The sequence below is a fragment of the Dermochelys coriacea genome, chromosome 7 (genome assembly GCF_009764565.3).
Source record: "Dermochelys coriacea isolate rDerCor1 chromosome 7, rDerCor1.pri.v4, whole genome shotgun sequence".
Taxonomy (NCBI): Eukaryota; Metazoa; Chordata; order Testudines; family Dermochelyidae; genus Dermochelys; species Dermochelys coriacea.
Window position 1 is genome coordinate 64,419,251 of NC_050074.1, and position 26,626 is coordinate 64,445,876.

General features: G+C 39.8%; 1 protein-coding gene across 1 annotated transcript in view; it reads right to left on the minus strand.

Annotated features, from left to right (window-relative positions):
• The window catches only part of KCNMA1 (potassium calcium-activated channel subfamily M alpha 1), an 827,350-nt gene that overhangs the window by 37,197 nt on the left and 763,527 nt on the right, over window positions 1–26,626 (minus strand).

A 26,626-nucleotide genomic window follows, 5' to 3' on the forward strand; every position in this document is an offset into this window, starting at 1 on the left:
AGACAGATTAAAGACAGTAGAAACATAATTTTAAGAAAAAGTTATAACTATTGAGAACTATTTGAGAAGCAACAAACAACAACCATATTTTGAATATAGATAATCAGCATGCAAGTGGATGGACAAGATACCATGCAGATTATGTGAGAAAACAGAGCAAGAGCCATTAACCAGAGACAAACAGACAGAATTGTCTTACAATGGGACTGCACCTTTTGCTACTGTTTGCTGACATTGCACAGTAATATTCCATTGAATTCAGTGGAATGATAGACTTTACCTCTTATTCTCCAAAGTATAGCCATTTGGGCATACCTGAAAAGTTCAGCAGCAGTCATGCAGCTAAAGAGCTGCTGACATTCATGGGAATATGTTACAACCATTCAATTTAGAAACAATTCTAGCTGCAGAGTCCCCTGGGGCCAGAGACAGAGTTTTGGTTTGAGCACAGCACCAGGAAATCTTGAGTTCTAATCTAAACAGTTTTAGTGTAGCTTCGTATTTAGTCAGGGTTCAGCTGTAAAACAAAGATCAGGATATGGGCTGGGATTTCAACACCTCTGAAGTCTGGAAGTCACTCAGTCCAGGTTTATGGGTCAGCCATCTCTACTTAAAGTGGTAGAAACTACAAACACGGAAGTTTTACTTTAGGTTTTTACTATGGGACCGAACAGCGTCACATCTGGCTGCTAAGTTCATAGGCTTTTTGGAAGTCTTTTCTCAGTTTACATTTACATAACATTGTCCTTCATGAGTTTCACTTTGAGTTTCAGGTTCAAACACAGGAAAATTCAGAGCAAAACCCATCTGAAACTGTCCAAGTTTTGACTGATTTTGGCTCAAAACCATGCAAAACCACCCATAATATACACTTGGAGCCATAGAGCAGGTCATGTTTACCACAAGTTTACACAAAACGTAAAACCACAGGAAGGGTTTAGATTTGCAGAGCTCCATTTTGGAGCTCTCTGTCTGCTCTCTACTGCTCCCTTCCCCACATACTAATTTAACTAAAATGAGATGCAATCCTCTGATGTCTGCTAGGATGGGATTATTATTCCTGGAAATGGCAAACACGACCAATGTTCCCCCAGATGAACTTTTCACACACTGTGGCGCCAAGCACAATTTTACTGAAATTACAATTCCTTTTGGAAAAAGGAAACCAATTGAAAGTTCATTTCTTGACTTTCTCATCCAGATTTTTCAGTGCTACAGTTTCCAGTTTTTGAAAGAATCTGATCACAGTTTTGTCTAGGTCACTGAATTTCTTTGCCCTAGAATGTTTTTTTTTTTGTACTTGATAACTCCTAGTACACAATACAGCATTCTTACTTGATGTGGATTGGCATACAAAATGTACTTTGGGAGTCGTAATCAGTGTCAACTTATTCAGTGTCTAATGTGTAAGGTAATAAGCAAACACTTTTGCAATAATAAAACCTGGAAATACAATTGTTTTAAACATTCCCTGCATTGCATGAAGAACAAAACGGCAGGAATCCATGAAGTCATAAGGAGGGGAATGATGCTTAGCTTGCTAGTAACCCTCCGTCACATAGCTGCCTCCCCACCATGTCTTTTACAAGTACAGCAAATCTCTTGTGGAGATCTGCAGACAGAATGGGAGACTCATCTTGTGAGGCAAAGTTATTTGTAAAATGCACTGAGTACCTCTAACATAAGGCACCACAGAAATGCAAAGTATTTTCATAATGCAGAGCTGGAAGAAGGTAAGATTGCTGGTGCAAGTAGGCCACAAGAAAGATGAAAGACCAGGGCATTTCCAAATTATAGCACAGTCTGGATCACATCTTAATAGTAAAATGGCTTCAGGCTATTTTCCCCCTCCCATTTGCAATCCCATGATCCGCTTCCAATCCACAATGAGGTAATATCCCTCTGCCATACAGCTGTTGCCTTCATGGAAAAGCATAATATTTACGTAGTTGCACAGTCTTAAATGCACTATGGATTTTACACTTTTTAAGAAAATTAATTGCATGCTGTCTTTTCATGTAATACCTTTCCTGTCTGTTCTGTTCCCCTTTCCACTCCCCTGTACCTGCTTCTTTAACACTGTGCCCCCTTTCTCCTCCTGGCTTTTTCTCCCTCTTGTTGGGGTCTGCTCTCTGGTAGATGCATTCCCAGTGGACAGCTCCTATTTCCTCACCACCCATGTGCCAGCAACAGCTGGATTGGAACCAGCTGTTTTTACACATATACAGGTTCTTTTTTGCCATGAAGAACCCCAAGAGCTGGAGAAGTAGCTGGAAACAAGGAGGAGAGCCCGTACCCCTGGCCATTCAAGCTTTCCTTGGACCAGTAGCAAATGCAGTAATTCAGAATGCTATATCTGCCATGTGGTTGTTGATTTAACATTACTGTGGGAAATTGGAATCCCTAACTTTTTTCCTATTTAAATTCTCAACCTTAATGTTCAATCTGTAGTTTTTCCTCTTACTGCCCTTTTAACAGATTTCTAGAGATTGGGGTCCATTGCATGTGGGCTATAACACTGTTATTTAACTTTTTACTGGGTTTAAAGTTAGAAGCATTTCTTTAAGTGCATAGATTTGAAGCTATATTGCTTATGGACCAAATCCGCCCTGCTTTACTCACATGAGTAATCCTGTCACAGTTAGCCTTGGTGTTGGAAACCAGTGTGCTATGTTAAACTAGTCAAATAAATTAAGCCATATCAGCAGGTTTGCAGAGACAGGTATTCAATAAGAAGTTGTAAAATAGAAAGCTTCCAGTTAAAAATGACCTATAAATATATGTTCGGGAAACATCATACATTACATTATTTACCAGAGAGAGCCAGAGAAAGTAAGCGTCTCCTTAGTGGAAAAAGAGGAGCAAACCCAGATGTGATAGCAAGCAAAGATCAATAAAAATATTTTGATAAATAAATGTAACAATGCTGTTTCACTCATGATTGGCAACTGCTGAAACATAAATTATACAGATTTCCCATAGCTGCTTATGGGAAAATTATGCAGATTAGCATTTGATTGGTCTTATATCATGAGACTCAAATTTGGACTTTTAATCTATTAAACTCCAATAAATGAGGAATCTGAATAGCTCCCCTGAACAGCAACAGTAATAACCATAGCAGTCATTTTTTGCAACATGAATTCTGACAATTTCCTTAGCAGATGAAACTAAGAAAACTCCACGTCTCTGAGTACAATTACTTCATAACTTCTGCAAAAATTTCAGGTGTATGCAATTGGGAAATGGATTCTTACAAAATGCTTAAACAGACATTTTGTGAACCTCAACATCTGTCACTTTATGCTAGCAATATTGTTTTTCCATCATTTGGGCTTATTTATGGTTGACTTCCTGGTCTGCATGGGCGAAAGAGCAGACTTGTAAATTACTAGAGGCAAACCTGTGCTGGAATCCTAGAGTAAAACCCTATTATGTGCCATATTTGATGGGTCGGAACCAACATCCCAGATCCAAGCCTGCTCAGAGTTTGGGACAGTTTGGATTCAGAGTAAGATAACTTTTAATATGTACACCAACTTCCTGGCACACTTACTATAATCTACATACAGGGGTCCAAAACTTTTCTCAAACCTGCAGTTGTATTATAAAACTCAACTGCCAGAAATGTTGCTGACCAAACAGTGCATAGCACCAATATTTCCGTTCTGTCATAGATTAGGCCCATCGTTTAAATTGTTCTTTGCTTTGTAGCTATGTCTCAGCCAAACACTGTGACCAGTTTTGGTAGACCAGATGATATGCAAGTGTTTAGTCAAGTGCCAGTCAAGAATTTTTGGACAATGAGATAAAAGGCCCAGCTTGAAACACCCAAATATTGTTCCCTAAAGCTAAATGATTATACAAAAAGGATTAGTGATGCGCTTTTGTGTGGCAGTAGTTGTAAAGAAAGGCACAATGTTGCAGTATTTATCCCCATCACTTTAGCTTTCAGTGTATTGGTTGGACTAATACTAAGATTTTCCACAAAGCCAGAATTCCTACAGACCTGCTGTCATAGTTCAGAGAAATACATCCCATGGCCTTTTCCACTCAGATACTGGCTTACATAACACAAAGGCTTCAGAACATCTGTGCTGCCTAGGGCATTCAGCATTATGTTATTCACTTAAAAACTAATGCTAAGGCTTTCTGAGCTATGTCAATGATAGGTTTCAGAGTAGCAGTCGTGTTAGTCTGTATTCACAAAAAGAAAAGGAGGACTTGTGGCACCTTAGAGGCTAACAAATTTATTTGAGCATCAGCTTTCGTAATGCCTCCGATGAAGTGAGCTGTAGCTCATGAAAGCTTATGCTCAAATAAATTTGCTAGTCTCTAAGGTGCCACAAGTCCTCCTTTTCTTTATGTCAATGATACAATCCCAATACTTTAACATAATGCTATCACGGAATATTTTCACGTAGCCTATGATAAATCAGGTGCATGTACTGAAGACAGGAATGAGGAAGGACAGGGGAATTTATTTGTCATCCTCTTTAAACTAAAAACTTCTTGCTCAAGAATAGAGGTTTGACTCTAAGAGCCCCTCACTGCCCACTGGAATCAGAACAGCAACTCCTACTAGGCCTAAGAAACTCACTACACTTAACAATGCTGTCATGGTCTTTATCATGGGTAAAGAAAATTGATATGAATTTTCATATGATACCTTATACAGTCATCATAATCACTGAGAGATGTCTATACGGGTAACAATTAAAAAGTTCGGACGCACATATTAAAAATATGAAACCACGTAGGGCTGGTAAACAAGTTTGCCCCAGCCAAAGGAATGTTGATTTGCCTGTCTGCTTAGGTCTCAAATGTAAATGGAGCAAGTTAGGCCAAAGACAATGGAAATTACATTTGCATCTGAAATCAACAATAAAAGAAAATTAATAAGAGGATGAGAAAAGGGGACTTGGCACCAGCACTCTAGGGAACAAACAGCAAGAATACTTTTTGAAGAGTTACTGGACTATAAGAAGGGAGTATTGGGGAAGACATTGTGGTTATCATCACTGATGGAACAAACAGATCAGCAGTTCCTTCTGTAAACATGAATGGAGGATACCCAGCTGTGTGGGTTGGTGACTTTAGTTGAGAAACTGCATTAGATAGGGATTGTAGTCTATTAAATTCTGGTCACTAGAAAGCATGTTATAGTTTTGTTTTATTTGTAACCACTTTCTGTTTCAACCATCTTTGCTTATTATCACTTAAATCTCTGTTCTGTTTAATGTATTGCACTTGGAAGAACTTATGGTAAAACCAAGAATAAGTTTATTAAAGTGTGAATCCTCAACTGATCTAATGGGCTATATGACAGTATATTCTGTCTCTGTGGAGGCAGCGGATTTGGCAATTTCTGTGCATGTCCAGACAGGGGCTGCGTACTGCAGGGGAACTCTTTTCAAGAAGGTGTGGGGATTGGACAGCATCTGATGTTAACCTGCAAAGCAAAGTGAAGGCTAGTAGAGGTTTTCAGGAGCTAATAGACAGGGGCATTGGGGATCAGAGATTAGCTCCAGCACGTCTGTCTCTCTCTCGCTAAGGCAGGGGGTAACAAGTTGACTCATAGCCTTGAACTCCCTGAGGAACCATTGCAGGAGGCACCACCACATGGAAAATGAGTGCTCTTGTGAAATCTTTAATTTGGTCATGGAAGAGCACCCAATTTACACAATTTGGAATGAATGTAATGAGACCTTGTTGGAGAGTCTGGGAATATTTTCGCAATATCTGACACAAGGTGCATTCCTAAGGCAAAGATATTTGCACTTCCGAATTATTTTTATAACCTCCATGTATAAAAGCTCTCTCTGTCAAAGATAATATAACAATATACAGACAAGAAGTGATCCCCATGAAAAGAAATTATGCCCATCCTCTACTACAGAAGTGCACACTTCTGGCTAAACCCTCATATTTGCTCTAACCTTGTCCTGTATTGTTCAGCCCAATATATTATCTCTGTACATTAGTTCATATTCCACGATTCTGGAAAACTTCAGTCTCAATACCAAATATTAAAATTGATGTTAGCTACAGTAACTGTTGATTATTACTGACTGCAACATCCAAATAGCACACAATGCTGGTTTTTTTTAAAGCTTATAGTCTAAAATGTGACTATGAAGATTATACAATTATGCCCTCTGTGGGAAGCTGGGCATACACTAGAGTAGCCTTCAGGATGATCTAATCTACACTCACCCTAGAATCAGGGAGTAAGAAGGGTGCTCTCTCCAAGGAGCAGCCAGACCATAGAATAGTATTCACGGATGGCATTATTTGCTTGCTTTAGCATCTGTTTACCTCATTCAGAGGCTCAAAGCATCCAAGAATCGGGCCCAATGTTTCTAACAGCTCATATTGCAAACTCCACACTAGATCTGAAAATCAAGCCCTGTTCTTTCTGCGCCCTACAACCACAGCATAGCTACAATTTTGCTGATGATGTAAAATCAGAAGTGAATTCAGGATTGAAGGCAGCAAGAATTATTACTATGTTCGTAATTATTTATATTATGATAGCCCCCAAAGGCCCCAACTGGAATTCTGGCCCTATGCTTCTGACAGCAGACAGATATAGCTGAGATTTACTCCTCCCACTATTGAGATGCTGCAGTTGTGGGACTGATGTCAGGGTGAAAGCCAGGAGAGTCTATCATTTCATACCTAAGCTATACCCATATCTCAGTGATGTTTGCCCTAGGATAACACACTAATTTACATAGAGTACTGTTGGAACTTTGTTTTATGATGAATTCCTAACATCTCAATGTTAAATTGGAAATTTCAAGGTACAGAGCATAACGGTGGCCATGACAACAAATTTTCAGCTCTATTTTATAAGTGGATTGAAAAAAAATGCACTACATAAATTCTCTCCTAGGACATTTGTGACATTTGCTTCCCATCAAAGGCATGCCTTTTACATGGCCATATTATTTGGAATACGTATATATGTAGTCTTCTGATGGATCTACTGTGATGAAGAATAATAGCTATTATTGAGCAAGTGTAATTTCTTGTTTTGTACTTTGTAGATGATGGTTCATCATCAGTTATTTGGTGCAATGACGACACTGAACTGCTCTAGTGAAATTGTTCAAGCTCGCTCATCCATATATGTATTATCTCTGCAAATGCTAACAGTCGTCAAAACTCATTTCTGTCAATATACTGCGATGACATGGCTTGAAGATACATTGGGAACCAATACGTCTGCTAAGAACATATCACTTTTGCAAAGTAACTTTTCTGACTATAACCATAACTTTATGATTAAATCTAATTCAGCAGTTAAAACTTTCAACTTTATGCTTGATAACACATGGAGTAAATGACAGGTGCTATACACTGGGCCAAATCCTGGTTTCCATTACACATATCAATGGAGTTGCACTGGTGTAAATGAATGCAAAATTTTTTCAGTTATACCAAGACAAAGAGAAAAGCATAACACTTAAGCCTGTAATATAATGTCATTAATAAAGTAACAGGAGACCTCATATTGCATATTGCAATTCACACTATTTTGGTTTCCATTATGCTAATTTTTCCCATCTTCAGTGAACATTAATCACAGAAATTCATGTAGCTCATTAAAACAATAGAGTGACTGAAATTATACCTACCTTTACATTATAAAGAATTTCCTAATATCCTTATGGGTTGGGGTTCTTAGCATCTGTCATGCAGTTCAAATGACTTTTTACATTTAAAAAGTGCATGCAAAAACGTCTCTGCGTCAGATCCCCAATTGTTTCGCTTACTGGGATCCATTGTCTGGCTATACCAAAAGAAGGACAGGAGACATTTGCCATGGGTTTAATTAGGCCACATCTTTATTATCAGATATCTGGGACTTCCCAGCAGATAAAAGTGTACAGTGCCGGTAACCCCATGTTTATTCCGTAATTATCCCGGGGGCTTTTACCAGCTCCCCCTCTTTTTCCATCTAGGTCTCTCCAGCAAATTTATTGCTGGCACCTTACCATCCACCCCCTTGTAGAAGGGTTAACGTGGGCTATAAGAATGTGGGGTTGGCTCCCTGCCGTACCAATCATAGGAGTCCCCAACCACGGCCTGTTTGTTCCTTTAAGTCCTTTTAAGAGCATTTTAAAGTCCTTTTCCAAGCCATTTATTCAGTCACTATATACCTTTCCTATGAAATACCTGCACTGGACATCCGCCACAAGGAGGCGTCAGCAATTAGTTTGGCTGCCTCCTCCCTAAACCCAGTCAGGTTCCCAGACATCTTTTACTGTCCCCCTTTTATATTGGCCAAAACAAATGGGCTCCAAAGCTTTACAGGGAACCCCATCACCAGAATTCGCCCTCACCCCCCGACCCCGCTTAAAAATGTAGGGCGGTCAATAACCAATGTAGTAGAAACCAAACTGGTAAATGACAATATCAAAAAAAGCCATACTATATTCTTAACGTAGTGAAAATTAACTGACAGGAATAAAATATTTGCCAAGGTATCAAGCACAATAACATCATATTGAAAACACTTTCCCAACAAGCAATTTTTGAATTTATTGTAAAAGTATAGGCTATCACTTATGCATCTAAATAGAGTTTAAAAATGTACACCAGCATAATCTCTGTAAAGCTTTAAACTACACTCATTCATCTATTATTATTTATAGCACCTAATGTGTTAACTGGAGAGGAAAATGGCTAGCTAAATGTGTGTTAGCTTGCTTGTTTTACTTACAGTAATGACAAATGCAGGTGAGTCTTTTAAAGTAGGGATTTCTAATGTTTCTGAATTTCATTGTCCATATTCCCATTATTTGATACAACTATAAGGATAAAATTTAGAGATGGGCTGGATCTGCAAAATTCAGATCCAAATGTGGATTTTCATATGTTAGGAGAAATTTCAGGAGTGTTTGGATTTGGAGTTTTGGAATGGCCTGTTTGAGAAAGAGGGCGCAGTGTAAAATTTAGAAACCAAAGCTCTGCACCGGTATTTCGGCTCATGCTTAGTCTAAGTCATACTGTAATAATATGCAAGTTACCACCAGAAATCAAATGTCAAGGATGGCTGCCATAAAACCCACATTAGTCCTGGAAATCTAGGTTGGATGGATAATGGAGGCCATATAAATAAATGCAGACATTGTTTTCCTGCAGATTTTTCTATTTTTTTTTTTATAATTTATTCCTTCATTTCAAAGCCTAATTACTTGTAAAGATAACTGTAACTAGTAGCCCAGGAATGTAAAAGGCAGAATTGAGTTAGTCTGGCTGAATGGGATTGGATTTTTGCTAGGGCAACTGTAGAATTATTATCTGGTGCCTGAAGGAATAAGATTGCACCAACATCTTGATTATAGCTCTAACTATTTGCATTCCTACCCTGGAGTTTCAGAGTTGACTGGACCAGGGCAGTTAGGGGTTAGGATTTCACTCTTTGTCTTCACACCATACATATTGTTGCCACTATACAAATAATTATACACACACAAGTGTGTTGGTGTGTATAAGATGCACAGCTGTAAATAGCTATTTTAATTATGTAAGATGAGTAGGTGTGCCCAGAGTGTCAAATTAGATAATTATACATATTTGTGTGTATGTATCTATATAGAAAGTTATAATTAAGATTACACTAAGATTTCATTGTAACTAATTTTTTTTACATTTTTCACTTAAACAAACAAGCAAAACCAACCATCCTTCAATCACAGCTCACAAATTTCTCTCTCTCTCGATCTTTAAGTTTGAGAAAATTCCTCCACCCATTTTTGAATTTTTGGAGGCTGAAAATATAAAAAAATCCAACACTTGTACAGAATGTTATTGGCCTAACTCAAACATAGCTGAAGAAAAAAGTAAATCCCAAATTTAATCTACATAGCCCTTAGCTAGCTAATCATCCAACCAACATGCAAAACATATGTTAAGGCTACAGGCACATATCAATGCTTTGAGGGCATATTAACTTTCAAGAATTGGGGAGTTTAAAAAAACCAAACCAAACCAAAACAAGAAAAGTCCTTACATATTAGAAAGCTGGGGAATTCAGAGTTAAGGCTGTACTGCTCAAAGAAGCCAGCCAAACCATCTTAAACTCTACCTTCAGAGATACGTAAGCCTTTATGGTTCCTCCTCTGCAGATAGAGTATTGGGAAATGTGCACCACAAATAGATTAAAACATTTGTTTCATACATGGTGTTCATAGCTACAATACCAAACATGTTGCTTTGTCACCACACTAACATTTGTTCCTTTCCTGTAAGTGCAGTAATTCTGTGATCTGGGCAGATGTGGTTTGGAAGCATATGAACTCTGTCTTGTGAAACTTAGGTTTGGTCTATGCTTAAAAATTAGGCTGACATAGATACAGCGCTCAGAGATGTGAAAAATTCACACCTCCCTCAGCACCATACTATTCTAACCCAATCCCTGGGTGTGAAGAAGGCCATAAAATGGCACAAACACTATATGATTAGAATTAAGGCATTCTGGGTTTTGTGTTCACTGATCACATCAAATTTGGTCATGGCCAGATAAGGGAGTGAGAATTTCTGATTTTTGCACTGCTTCACTCTGGGGGTAGAGAAAAGGGTATTTTGGGAGCCTTGTTTGAAAAGTGCAATTTTAACTTGCTTTCCCTGGTGAGGCTGCTGTTTTAAACTCTAATGTTAAGCACTCAAATTAATGATCTCTGCCTGCAACTTTAACTGCTCCTTAATGGAGTTCTTTGGTGTTGGCATTCCCTTGGGACTAGGGAGTGAAGGAAGCTTGGCAAGGGATGGACCTGGAGCCTTCTCCTCCCTTCTGACATGTGTGGGAGGAAAGGCTTACTAATGCACATCTTTATCAACCCCCTGCTTAATGCTGAGAGACTTGTCAGGTATTCTACAATCTCTCCAATCATTTGGTTTGTAGAAGACCTCCAACCCCCTTGCCCTTGTAGATCTTTAAGCTTGGGTTCCCATGCTAGCCCCAGGATATTGGGAGGGGGTATGTGGGAGAGTGGTTTTTATTGAGAAAACAAGGGGAGGCTGCTAGGAACTGATAGGGTAAATGTGTGGGTGAGGGGGACGGGGAGTTGAGAAGCAGCTCAGTGCTGCACAGAAGGTGGAGAGAAGCAGTGCTTCCTTGACTTCCAAAGCAGATGAACTTTCTGTGGTAGACTCCAGTGAAAGTCCCTTGTGATGAAGCACAAGTGGTGTCTTGGGTGGAGAAGCTTGGCAAATGTTAGACCTTCCCCTTTTCCTTCTCCTGCTGCACCACTGGTAGCTTAGGAGTGCCTATCCTCTCACAACTCTCAGACAGAGGCCTGTTCCCCTGGAAGTCCTCAGACTTCCATATCCCCTCTCCAGAAACTTGCTCCCATTATTACTTCCCCCACCAGAGACCCAAAGATTTCATAGGGGGCCGTAAAGAGCAGAGGGACGCACCCAGGAGCCAGTTTGGGTTGCAGGAGCAAAAGACTGAGGGGTATGCACTAGCATTTCTCCTTCTTTTCCCCCAAAGAACCACCTGTGGTTTACCCAGGTCATTGGTAGGACAGGGAGGGCAGCAGGCCTATTGAGTAATGGGGAGAGAGCAAATGTCTTGGTTCAGGGCAGGCGAGCTGTGGTATCCAGCGGCATCCAGGTAGAGAGGGGGAGCACTCAGGAACAGTTGAAGTGTGAAACACAAGAGAAACACTGGTGCTTCCTTGCCTTTTCCACCAGACAAACTTCCTGTGGGGAAGTTATCCTCTTGTAGCTCATAACAGGACATCAGGAGTAGGGCTGACCAGAAAATAAGAATTCCATTTCACAAAAAATATTGAGGTTTCAGGAGCTCTGCATGGACAAGGGACTAGGTGAGTACTGGGCTTGGAGGAGAAGTTGAGAAAGGCACCCCTTCCCTTTCCCTCCTGCCGCCACTCTCAGGTCTGTGGGAGAGAACCCCCAGTGAGCCTCAGGAGGTTCATTCTACACATCCCCCATGTGATCCATTGGGTGGCAATGCTCTTCCTCCTTATTCGCATGTCACCTTACAATCAAGTTACACTGTGAGATCTATTTGCACAAAGAAAATGGCTAGAGACATGTTTTTCTTGAATTAAAATTTAGGTTTCCAGCAGAGCTTGGTCCTATACGAAGCTCACTAGAGCCTACTTTGCCTACATTCGATAGTGCTGTTACAAATTTAAAAATTCATAACTTTTAAAATTAGTCTTTAATCAAACAAGTTTAGGTTCTGGGCAGAAGAAATAAGTAAGGGGAATCCAGTAAGGTGCTCTCTCTCTCTCCGGGTCTCCGTCATTTTCTGCTACAAAAATAGTGAAAAATGAAAACTTCAGAACTGTCTTTAGGACTGTTAAAGCTCAATTTTTAGCAATGGTATAATTACAAATAATGTCATAATTCTGGAATCTTTAGGTACAATTTTACCACAAAATCTGAACAATTGTTGAAGCTGATGGGAGTTTTGTGGAATTTAAAGAGTGTGTGTGTGTATGCATGTCTGTGCAATGAGGGTATAAACAGGGAAACAAAATAGCGTTTTAATGAAGTATCTGAGGTTTATCTACTTCCCTACACACATTTCAAAATAGGCAATCTGGTAAATTATAGTCACATATCACAGAAATGTCTGATTGAATTCTTCCTCTAAGAAGCAGAGCAGTTTAAAGTTTAAAGCAGCTTTAGTTTAAAGGCTCTGTTAAGAATTGATTTCAAAATGAGGAAAAATTAGATATATCAATTCAACAACGATTTTGACATAGCCAAACTTACTTCTGACTAGGCCAAAGTTACTCTTTACAGAAGGACCTCTTTTTAGTAGGAAACAGGAACAGGAGCACTTCACAAATCTCTGGCCTCTTCCAATGTTAATAGTTTTTTTTTTTAATACTTAGCTTATGATTCGAAATATCAGATGGTTCTAGTATAGGGTCATTTTACAATCATTTTCTGAATGCATACAATATTTGTTACAAAGAATATCTGATAAAACCCTAATTACATTGATCAAAATTGATGGATTTCAATCCATTTTTTCCCCCATGCCTTGTTCTTTTTAAAGTTTCCTGGCTACCTTTGCCTGCAGTTTGTGACTTGCTCTAGGCCACAGAAAAAGTCATGGTAAAAATTGGTAATACAACCAAGGAGTTCCTGACTCCCAATATTGTACTCAGACTGCACCTCTCTTTTGAAAGTTTATTCCTTGATGGCTTATCTGCCTAAGTTGTTGGATGCAAAAAAATAATTAATTAAAGAAAACCTCCATTCCCATCTCAAAAGCTTGAGAAAGGCTTCCTAGCCAAAATACCAGTGGGTTTTGTCTCTCTTTCATTTCTGTATATCTGATTGTCTCTGTTGAAGTTGCTTATTTTCTTTTAGGCGTGTTGATCATCTAGTGGTATTTTTACTTCAACACATTTTCTCTGTGAGCCCTGTAATTCTTCCAAGCCCTATTAGCACACACTGCTGCTCAAACATAATGGAGCCAGTCAACCCCTATGGGTGCATCAACCCATGTAAGAAGGGCATGCTGTAGTTGATGCTATCTCTACTACTGTGTATGGGTAGGGGCTCACCAAAAATAAAATGTAAAGAAAAAACATGCTGGTAAGTTTTGTCTGTCAAACATATGTCTACTGTCTTGCCTTTCATCACTAACCTCCAGTCATGCTCCCCTGCTGATACCTGAAAACACTGAATTATTTAATGTTACATAAAAAGTTAAAAACAAATCAAAACAGCCAAACCTAGAATCAACCTAGGCAGAATGCCTAAATGAAACAATCCATCTCTACTTTGCACTTGTGTAAGATCTAAATCTAAGTGTAAGCTTTTCAGAGCCAGGTAGTATGTCTATAAAGATTCAGATATACCAATGGCACTGTATAAATTACATATAAAAACAATTAGACAAATTCTGGACCCACTGAATTCAAAAGCAAAATTTCCATTAATGGCAATAATACCAGATCAAGTCAAATAAGAATAATCAGATACCCAGAAATACAACTCAACAGCACACTCCATTCCTCCTACTGCTTTAAAGAAGCTGTTTTATAAAGGTGTAGGAATTTATTTCAGTTTTGGTTTGTAAGAATACTGAGCTCTGAAAAATGCTTGATTCAAAGCACAAAAGAAGTTGATTTGCAAATGCAGGTTGATCTTTGGTGTGAGTTCAGTCTGCATACACAAATCTGCAGTGGCTCATTAGATCTTTCTTTCTTTCTGTTTTTTTTTGTTTTCGTTTTTTGCATCTGTGATTTGTTCCTCAAAGATTGGGGTTTTTTAAATGAACATTAGCTGTACATTTTGAGGTGGCTGCTCCCCAATGAAATTCAAATTCAAACCATATTTTGCTGTACAAACCAGTATGGTCAAATCACATGGCTTTTTCCATTATTGCCATTAGTTCAAATTCTGGTTTTTGCAAGCCAAAGCTTGTCTCTGGTTCCGAGTCGCATTTGATCATTGGAAACTTGGTTAATTCAAATAAAGCCTTTGGACACAAATTTCACCACTTTCAAAGGGTTTGCACTGAACTTATTAAGGCTCAATGGCAGCTCTACAGCCAAATAGCAGGTATTATGATTCACTCCCAACACTGGATAACAGACCAAAGAATTAAAAGGACAGATGTCTGGATTAAAGTATTTTGATCGCCTATGGATATTTAATAGATTGGAGGGACTGTTCTTGATGTTGCACTAACCAAGTTAGTCTCTCTTCAGCCTTCCAAACTAAAGACAAGTATAACAGTGACACTGTACTTTCCTAAAACAATTGCTCCAATGGATATAAATAACCATCTATTAAACAAACAATATGTGCCAAAGTAAGGGAAGATACCAAAATTATGCTTATGAGACTCATGAGGTACTGCACATAACTATCTCGTAATCTTGTAATATATTATCTATATGTTTCATTTTCTTGAAGTTATCTTCATAATCAAGATGTTATCACTACCATCATGGGCATTGGAACTATTTTTAATTTAAATTTAAAGAGCAATTAAAGAAAGACAATGGATACACAGGATAATAAAGTAAGTGATTAGCAGCATGCAAATGACATAGGCTTAATGATAATAACATTCTATTCTCCAAAGGGCCTGTCGAGAGAAACCCTTCCTACATGTGGTTGTTCAGCTAATGTGTCTCAACCTACAATTACAACATTGCTGACACCATTAACCACTGAAACAACATCACTTCATGAAATCCTTGTTGTCTCATTAAAATGTAAGGGGTCAGGTAATTTACCAGCTTTGTATGTCTAGTTTTGTTGTTGGCAATTAGCAAGCATTACCCAGCAAGGATTCCCACTGGGAACTAGAGAAACTTTGTGAAATATTAAAGGAAACTCTTTATATTTCACTGGAAATTGAAAATATTCACAGGTATGCCCAGAGCATACCTTTGTATTTATAGAGCTGAACAATACTGCCTTTAAAGGGTTTTAATGTCACCAAAAAGATTGGTGATACAGGATTATTTTGGAAAGTTAATTGCCAGTTTAAACAGAAATGCTCCTACATAATTGGATCTAAATATGTCTCTTCCCCTGACAAACACAGCGTTTACAAATATAGGGACAGTGCAAAACCAACAAAAACTACTTACTACAAAACTTCCAGTTTTAGAAACTATTTAAAATTTAAACTACAAAATTGTTTATTCAAAAATATATTCATTTTTTGTTGAATCATGGGGAAAGCAAATACACCCTAATGCCAATACTCCCTTTCTTCCTGCTAATTGAAGCCTCATAATCTTCATTTAAAGCAGCCATGATGACAATTACTGTTAGTTCATATGTTGTCCAGGAGCAGAATGGTATCTTATTCTTTAAATGGAACTTTTAGAACATAAAACACATTCCAATAAAAGTGAACAGAAAATTATGAATTCATTAAACTACTTTGGTATCTTGTGCTATATATAATATTTATATTCCTGCTACTCTAAAATATGCTTTAATATCTTTAGGCAACTATAAGGACTTAAATATTTATAAAATGGCTAAAGATAAAGTATAGCCCTCTTATTCCTACATACAGATGATGTAAAGCATGCAATCAAAGACAATAACACTTTCAACTCATTTGTCATCTTAAAGGAGCCTTTCAACTTCAGATCCCTTGTGCGCAATCTACATAAGAGTTGTTGCCTACATAGGCAACTCTAGAGGAGTTTGCTCCTTAAAAACTACCAAGAGTGCTATACTTCACATAAAACAGGATTTTCTGAAAATGGACACAAAACTATAAATTTGCAGGCAAAACAGCTCCAAGTAGGGCTTCAAAATACTGCTGTATTTATCTCTAGGACATCTGGGAGCAGGAAGCATTTTGATTTAATATTTCATAACATAGAGGCAATTGCTTCTTTGCCTGGTGTATAATTAATGCTCATAAAAAGAGAGGTTTTTTTCATTTTTTTATTTCTCAGCATCAGTAATGCGCCTGCGCAAGCACGCAAACACACCTACCGCTGCATAATATGGGGCTTGCTCTGGAGACTTTGAACAAAAAATAATTGTAAATGAGGCACAGTGAATTTATAATGGTCCTGAGACTATTAATCATATTTATAGTTTAAGTGTGAAATCGCATCTGACGTACTGTATTGTTTACCTCCTTTGTCCAGTTTTATGTTCCTATAGACCTCGGAGAAGGAGTCTGAAGCTAGGGGGAGAGATGTAGTGGCTGTGAAAGTTAGAAGGCATTTGGGCCAGGATTTAGCTGCTTCCCTCAAATACAGGCAATGAAAGGGTGTCAATGTAACATATCCCTCCCTCCTTCTCCCAACACAACAGCAGGATCGAAAACTTCCTGACCTACGTTTTTTCCCCCTCTCTCTTCAAGGAAGTGTTTACAGAAGGCATTAAAGAGTGCTCAGGGTACCCGAGTTCAGACACCAGAGAATCTGCCCAGTATACTAGAGTGCAAGCTACGGGGAAAGTACAAAGAAGGGATAAGGGTCCTGGGTGGAAAGTTCCCTCCTCCCTGGGGTTTCTTGTAAGGGCTGGAGGACCAGGACATTCTCTTTGAAAAAAGAAAATGGCTATAATGGGTATAAAACAAGAAGTTAGCCTGGCTGAATGTATTGCCTCCTTCCACCCTTATCTGTTTAGGCCCCAAATCTTGCAAAGACTTGCACACATTTGACTAGTTCCACTGAAGTCAATGGGAGTACTCATGTACTTACATACTTAAGTCTTGGTAGGACTGGGACCTTAGATTGTAAATGCTTCAGGGCTGTACTATGCGTGTGTGTGTTTTTCAGTGCCTAGCACAATGAGGCCCTGATCCCAGTGGCAGTCTTTACTATAAACAAATAAAATGATAATAGCCAACCAACCCAACATCTAGAATAAGGATGATGCCAAAACTGTCTGGGCTTATTTTTACATTTGTCTTGTAGGCAGTTAATGCTCTGTTATTTTATTGCTATTTAGAAGACCTGGAACCTGAATAGTATTATATGTGAGCAAGGTGCTGAGAAATTTTGAGCACCCCTAACATTTTATTTCACTGAGGATGCCCAGCTCATGACTTTTGATATATTTATTGCAAAAAAGAACTGCCAATTGACTATTGAAAAAAACCCAACCTCTGCCCAAGTTCAGCTGGCCAGTGAGGGATTAATCAGTAAACTCAGCAGGAGATCCCTTCAGAGTGTTTTGGGATACCTTAAGGAAAAGAGAAGACATCCATGACAGCAAAAGTTCCAGGATCACCCATGAAATATGCAATCCAAGAAGATTCTTAACTAGGCATGATCCTCGAATTAAAGCTCCTAGCATCATTCATGTGTGATCCTAACATTTTTTTAGACAACATTGAAGGGATAAGTAAAGATAAATAAAGATATTTTCTCACTTCTAATACTGGTAATAGCACAGATGATTTTCATTTAACAATTCTGGGATAAAATAAGATCAACAATTATTGATGTGTAGTACAAAAAAGAAAACACTAATTATCAATGGGATACAACTTAAACCTGATGTTAGTTTTAATGGGAGTTTTCCTGCATACAGGGTGCAAGATTGGGCCCCAGAAGGGTGCAGTCATTTTACAACTACGGTATCTTCTCATTGTGAAACAAATCTAATGAAATCTAACTCAGTGACTAACAAACAACTCCAAGGTGTACTTCTGTCCTCTCAATCAGATCCTGCTCCTGCTTCCATGGAAATTGATGGTGAAAACAGCACTAACTTCAAAAAGAACTAGATCAAAACTGTAAGCTTTTCCTATTCAAAGTTATTTTAACCCGTGTAATCTGCTACATTGTAAAGCATGTGCAAATTTTTTGAATATATTTACTCAATTTCATATGATTTTCACCCCAAGACCCTTTTCATGATGAATGAGAAACATATTACTCAGGAGTTCTCTCCCCGTTACTTTATTTTTTTCCTTTGATTATTTTTTGTTTGAAGATCAATTACCAGGATTGTAAATGGCCTTACAAAGATCTCTCATGTGGTGAAATACTGTTCCTAGGGAAAATTCTCATAAGTTGAAGTCATTCAGAAAACAGCCGCAATGATTGCTATGCTGAAATACATCTGAACTGCTACAGTTATCTGTCTTGTAATATCCATGGAAGAAATGCTATTGAACAGCCTTCCTTTCAGTACTTTAGACCTGCTTGGAGCCATAAGATGGCTTTTCTTTATCGTTTAGAAGACAGTTTTAATGAAATGTGTTGCTCTTATTATATAGGAATCAAAATAAGACCTAAATCATTAACCAATAAAAGAAAATCATTGGGCCAAGTATCTAAAGTTACTACCCAGAGGCCTTTATAAATCTCTAAACAGTTAAGTATAATTGTCTTCCTGATTTTTGGGAAGGAAGCAAAATAACAGTTTTGTTACAACTGAAGACAAATTTTGCGTTGAGCTTGGTTTGTCTGGTGGGTAAAATAACAAGTGAAATTCCCAACATGTGAAATTTCAAAAGGAAAATATTGTGAAAGCGAAATGCTGTGTGGGAGCACTTGATAAATATTCTTGGGGGGAGGGAGGAGAAACAAGAGTTACTGGAGTTATTGCAATACATTGCCAATGCAGATCCACACTTAAGAGTCATGCACCCTGGAGGTTTGGAAGAGGTATGACTATTTGAGGTGCATGCACATTCATCACGCATCAAATTTTTCATGGTCTTTTCTACAGAATATTTATCTATAAAATAAAGACACTGTGATTAAAGGGAGATGCAGACAGAGTCAGCAGGAATCTGCGAAAGCAATACATATGAGGAACTTCTTTCTCCATCATGGAAGTACCTCTGAATAGCTCCATTTATGGAGACTAGCAAGCAGCCAACAGGAGGAGTTAGTCAGAAAATGATGGCCACTGCTGCCCCAAATCAGGCATAGGATGAGTTTGTGTGCTGAGAGAATAATGCTTTCTAAACATGTGGATTGAACTCACAGTTTTATTCATTTTAGCAATTGAGACATTTTGAAGGGAAGCCAGAGAGGCAGCTGCTCCTCTAGTGGGATATACTTTAAGCCCTCCTGGCCTTGGCATTTGGGCTCATTTATAACAGATTTGCATATAGGTTTTGGGCCATCTGGAAAATTTCTGGGCTATTTGGATTAGCATGTGGATAACTAGAGATCGCTATTCCCTTGGGCTTTTCCTAAAGAGCCAGAAACAGTCATGGTGATTTCTTAAAAGGATATCCAAATAGTAGGGGAGGGCATCTTTGACAGTCATACAATGCAGTGTAGCCTCCTCTGGAATTACGTGAGGCTTAGAGGAAAACTGGCAATGATGTAGACTGGATTAGCTGTAAATCCAATAGCACATTCAGGATTTAGGATCTGGGTATAGCACAATATTAGCTTTGTGAAATAACTTAGGAGACCAATCTACAAACAGGGCTTGGAGATCACTTACTCTCCTCACTGAGGAAATGGCAATTTAAAATGCTGAACTGGGTACAAGGAAAAGCAAAGGACAATCTTTCAGTTGCTCAGAAGAAGCATGCAATCTGGTAAAGCCAGTTTTAGAGCACTCAATGCCACAGGAAGATAAGTAAGAAGATAAATATGCAGCAGCCCAAAATTGGCTAGAGCCCTAAATATCAAAGTGATGGACCAATATACAGCAGCAACCAATTGCACTTTCACAGTTGTTACACAGAGGAGAGGAGGAAGAAGCAAGAGGGGAGATGATGCCCCAGGAACCTCCTCCATTATCTTACCCTCTTCTCCCCCTCCCCCCCAGAGTTCAAAAGACCATCTCTGAGATGGACCAAACCCTTCATGAGAATGATGAATTTCAGTCTGCCTCTGTTTAAGAGGAAGTCCTAGGAAGCTCACAAACATCTTTGGTTCTTGAGGGTGACCCTGCAATAAAAACCAATATACACAAGTGGGCTACATTACTCCAGCATCTATAGCAGTGAGAACTGGGCAAAAGAACACTGAAATAAGCACACTAGGAACTCAAACCACAAGGGAAGCCCAATGGTATGTGGTCAGACTCTTTAAGGAAGCAGACCAGGACCAGTCCGGCAAATCAGAGCAGTGCTTCATTTGTAATGAAAGAGGTGCCTGAGCTCAATCAATTAGGTGCTGTGGTTCAAACAATTTTTTTACATTCATAACTGATGCAGCAAGCCTAGAGGTGCCAGGGCTATGAATTGCCGAGCCTAGAGATGCTGGGGCTCAGGTCTGTCAAGCCCTGGCACAAATTAAGCACTGAATCGGGGAAGAATGGAATCTTCAATTACCTGAGCAGGCCTTCATAGCCTCTACAGAAACCATCTATTTATAACCCCTCTTTCTCCCCCCAAAAAACAAAATCTAGCTGAAGACTTGAAGTGATGGAGAACCACCACATTCCTAGATAAGCTGCTACGGAAAAATGATACTAAATACGTGTGCAAGTATCCATAGGAATCACTTGAACCTTTGCAATACAAATCGTAGCATACATTAGAATGCCATTTAGCTAAACCAAACAGGTCACATAAAGCTTTATTAGATAAATGGGGCTTCAGATAAGATGTATATTAAACATATAATCCCTTCATAGCTGAAGCCCCATTTATGAAAAGACAGGTCTTATGTGGTCTGCCTTTGGTTTAGTTGAATGTACCTCAGCTCTGAAGAGTGACTGTAATGTTGGCTTAAATAGTAGCTTGTTCAGGAGTTGTCTCACTGTGGGGGAATCTCTGGCTGGCACAGGGCTATCGTAGCTGGCTCTGCAACACCTGTTTCATAGGCCTCTTGTGGGGGTGCACCCAGAAATTGAGACCACAGGAGAAACAGGCTCCCAGCGCCCCCTGTCCCAAGCAACCAGAAGCAGTGATTATAGGAAAAGCCTGGGTTTGCCCCTCTTGCCCTGAGTTGAAGGGTACTCAGTCGATGTGTGGGTATGATGCATATGCAGTGCTGTCACACACAGGAGAGGTGAAGGGAATTGAGCATGCTCAGTCACGCTGTGGGGATAGCACATGTGCAGTCTGGCAGTGAGGATGGAATCTTTAGTGCGTGTAGCACATGTTGGAACTGTGAGGGGTTGCAGCATGCTCAGTGAGGATGGAATCTTTGGATATTTTAGCTGCTAAACTCTAAGAAGTCTCTACTGAGCATGTGTAAACTGCCAGTTCTAAAAGGCTATAACTTGGCCAAATTTGGGCAGATTTTCACAAGATCAGCACACATCCATGCCCTACCAATTGTTATATTCTTGCTTCAAAGCATGAAGATGCTAGAGCTCAGAGAAAATGTCATCAGCATACGTTTTCCCTCACCTTGTTCTCAGAAGCAGTTAAACAGTTTTCACTGAAACTTTCCAAAGCAGTTCAGCCTCAGGCACACACCTGGCATGGGCAGCTTCTGCCCAAATGATTAAAGTTTGTCAAAGTTATAAGCAGCTCAGAACAGGGTCTTTGTAATGAGAAGAGTTGGGCAACCTTACTTATCGATGGTGCAACAAAAGTTAAGCCCAAATATAAACTCTGGATCCAAAATACCCAGAAACTTTGGGAAGTTTGTGCCTGAGTCCAGAACTGAATTTTAGGGCCAAGGACCATCACATATATAATATTTAGATTATAGAGTGTGTGTTTACATTTATTTATACATGTTACATCCACAAACAATTATTAAATAACCTCTGCCCCCTTTTTAAGCTGATTTTTTTAGTCCCGCTGTTTAAAGTCTTCGTGGTTAAGTCCAAAGCCTGGGAACATTTCACTGTAAGCTTTGTCAATTAAAAAAAAAATCAGAAGTCCACTCATGAACATTTATTCTAGTGACAACTGCTGTCAGAAAAAAAGACTTCTTGCAATGGTAGTGGATACCTCAGCATTCACACTGCACTAAACTTGAGCAGTATTTGCATACAAATATGTCTTAAATAATGTACTGAAGACATGATAGATACATGCATACCACATTCAGTTCTCTTTCTAGGTCACAAAAGCTCCTTCACCCTAGACAGAACATATTTGCTCCAATAAATCTCCGGGAGGCCAAGTACTTAAAAAGAAAAGGTCGTGTGTGAAGGGGGAGAGATAGGGGTCAGAGGTGGTGGGAAAACCTCACATGAACAAACGGGTGGCATTCCTTGCTCATAGAAAAACCTATCAATGAAATTATTGCTACATTGTTTTCTTTTTAGATGGGACAAGCATAAATTATACATCAGCTTTGCATGTGAGATTGCACTTACCATTAACCACAGAATTGTACTGATTACATGGCAACCCCCAGATGCTATTTAAAGAGCATTGAAAAAACTAATAAGTAAATTCCCTGGTCAAAAATTGGGAAGCCTAATCCATATGCAGCTTTCTCTTCCCTCTTCAATACCGTATCAAAGGCCATCTTTATTTGGGTATGAATTCAAACACCATATATTCAGAACTAGAAAAGCCCAGTTTGGCAATGGTGAGAGATTGTACAGGCTGATGTGAATTGAAATGTTTTCCTGGATAAATGAGTGTGATAAATAATACTCAAATGTTTAAGCAAAACTAGTGACAACTCACTGTAAATAAAGGCACTTTGTTGCCAACAAGGAGCTGCGAAGTGGTTCTGTTATGCTATTTGCTGACCAGCAGAAGCTGGATCACCTGCTTTATATAATTGTCACCATAGTTGTGCCTACTCTACATTAAAACTGCATCTCATAGACAAAATGTCACATTGGATACAATTGCCTGCAAAGTTTATGCCACCTATTGATCTAATTGTGTCTGACAACCTAGCCATAGTATTCAAGATCTTTCAAGAAAACCTCCTGTGTTGAAAGCAATGTAACCAATTCAGAAGTTGTAGATACGTAAATGGTGCAACCCACTGAGACGGTAACTGTTTTCCAACCCAGTAGTTTGCTTTTAAAATACCCCCTCCCACCCTTCCTAAAATATTGTTGCCAATGGAATAAGCCATTGGCCAAATTCTGCAGTCAGCATACATGGAAATGTCTGCTTCCATGGAAAGGTTGTATAACCCTCCATGTGTTCAAAATGCACATTGATCTTTGCCTGAAGAATGTGTCCAGGGGCACTGGGGAGTGTGTGCTGCAGTGGGAACTCCCCCAAGCCTTTTATAAAAGGTAGCATAATCCACTCCTCCTCCACCGAATGGTGCCAAGGAGGGTTAGACTGTGACCCCACTCCACCATTTTTGTCTCGTGGCCATGGCACTGCGGTTGAAGTTCTCTTCTGCAAAGGCCAACTTTGTATCCCCTCATTTGGGGCTTTTGCAGTCCCTGTATGCTGCTGGGAGGGAAAATTCCTCTCTACATTGGCAGAGTCTTTCCGTGCAAAGAATACAAGGACTGGGATTGTTGCTAACCTCAGTGCTGGGGCACAAGGGGGAAGCTTCTGCTCTTTAGCCATCCTAAATAGGGCTAGCCAAAACAGAGGGGGTCTCTTACCGGAGGGAGGGAGGGAGGGAGATAGAATTTAAAATAAAAATAAAACAAACCCAAGCATGATTAGAGAAGGATAAGGATGTGAGCTTGCTTAGCTTATGTAATAATATACACATAAGCACAATAAGCACAGCAACAAGGAGCTATGTTGACATGCATGAAACACAAGTATTTAGATTGAGGGTGCAATCAGAGAGGAGGCCTGATTTTAAAAATGGAGCCTCCACATGTCCAAATAATCTCTATGAGCCACAAATGAAAAAAAATCCCAAACATTTAGTGGGATAGGAAAGCAAGCCTTCCCCGACAGCCCTGAAAAGTAATGCTACAATGGCAGCGTCGTGCTCAGATGTTGATAATGACGGGTTCACGGACGAGTTTAAAGGGCTGTAGAAGGATAAAAGCTGGGTAACAGTGATGTTTGGTGTCCTTTGACCTTTGTTGTCTTCTACTGCCTGCAAGGAATTCTTGGCAGGGCATAGTCCTTCATTCCATGTCACTGGTATGCCACTTTTCTACTGTTTTCACTGGGTGACATGGGTTATTTCTGGACAGCTGGCACTGTGAGTGGCAGTGAGTTACTGTGATGTTATTAACTGATTGGAAGTTGGTTGTGCTTGCAGTGATGGAAATTTGAGAAAGCTGTGGCTGTTTGATTTCTCCTCTGCAACTATCCTCAGTTGATTTGCCTTTGATGAACATTGTTTTTCCTAGTTTGCCTGGCCCCTCTTGCCCAGATTTTCCCTCTGGATATCCTTTTCCTGTCTTCATGTCATGTGACATAATGTGTCTGTGACTGCACCAGACTGATCAGATACTTTGTGTTCCTTTGGATCCTGCCACTCAGGAGCTATGTGATCCAGAGAACATTTTATGGGAATGCTGACTGATTCATACACCCAGCAAATAAAGGATAGACTCAATGAAAGCTTATCATAGCTCTAAACTGGCATACACACCTTTAAGTCCCAGATTGTGAGCCCCCAGTCTCAGGCACAAGGCTGGGAAGAAATTTCCCCTGCTTGCTCCTGGTCAGCACATTGTTGGGGAGGGCCATGTGTTATAACCATGTGTTCCCTTCTGCACCAGCCTATGGAAGAAGGCCAGATCACTGTGGGGGGGGGGGAGGGGGAACTATCTGCTCTATGACCATTAACAGACAAACAAATAAATCAAAACAAACACTAATCCCCTTCATTACCATTTGCACACCTTCCGGAAGGAACTGCCATACCAGATCACACCCGTGGTTCTGCTAGTCCAATATCCCTACCAGCAGCAGATGTTTCAGATGAAGGTGTAAAAAACTCCACAGCAGGCAGCCCCACTAGGAAGGTCTTTTCCTAATGACTAACAGTTAGAGATTGGCTTAAACTCTGGAGCATGAAATTTTATCTCCCTGCTTGACACTCATATAAATATCCAGTCCCTCTGAATCTTGCTAAATTCTTGGCCTCTGTGATATCCTGTGGCAACGAGTTCCACAGTCTAATTACGTTTTCACACAAGTTATTTTTGCTAGCCCGTGTACAAGGAGTTACAAAGGCGTGGATCTGATTCAGAACTCCTCCCTCTGCTGCTGATGATATTTGAGGTGAACAAGTGGTTCTTGTGCCAACATTCACAATCCCACCATTTGAGATTATGATTCTAAATCTATCAATTTACCAATGTGCTTTAGGTTTTCATTCTGTCATTTGGCTCTTGAGGGGAACTCCTACAGGGCCTAATTCTGCACTCCTTGCTCAGGCTTAACTGCATTAACTTCAGTGACAGTTCAGCCCAAGTACGGATTTTGTGCTAAACTGTAGGGGTCTAGAGCACATGACTTATGAGGAGAGGCTGAGGGAGCTGGGATTGTTTAGTCTGCAGAAGAGAAGAATGAGGGGGGATTGATAGCTGCTTTCAACTACCTGAAAGGGGGTTTCAAAGAGGATGGCTCTAGACTGTTCTCAATGGTAGCAGATGACAGAACGAGGAGTAATGGTCTCAAGTTGCAATGGGGGAGGTTTAGATTGGATATTAGGAAAAACTTTTTCACTAAGAGGGTGGTGAAACACTGGAATGCGTTACCTAGGGAGGTGGTAGAATCTCCTTCCTTAGAGGTTTTTAAGGTCAGGCTTGACAAAGCCCTGGCTGGGATGATTTAACTGGGACTTGGTCCTGCTTTGAGCAGGGGGTTGGACTAGATGACCTTCTGGGGTCCCTTCCAACCCTGATATTCTATGATTCTATGATTCTATGTACAGAGCAGCAAAGAGAGGTCACAAGAGGCCCTCCTTCCAGACACACTCTTTATGCATGGACGAATCTTAATCTCAGTTCTCGTGTACCTCGAGGGTAAGTACTGCACAAGGTTGGTGCTTACAGGAGGGAAGGAGAGCATGGGCTGTAGCACCACCCTTCTGCCCCAGCCAGTAGAGTCGGGCTGGTTCTGGAGGGATAACGCACTGCATCATTTTAAAAGGTTTAACGGAGGCCACTCTTGCCTGCACTTCTGCAGGGACTAAAGATGGCTGGATCTACACTGATGGTATTAGATAGGGTGTCTTAGGGCTGCTTACAAGCGTAGTTGGTGTAAAATGGCCTTGGGGTACTTATGAATCAGGCCTGTAGACTTCAGTGACGACTGTAGGATTTGTTCCATGCCTTTATGGGAGCTGTGCTTGCCAATCCAAGGGCAGAAATCAGTTTTGAGTTAATTCTGGGGGGCTTTTTG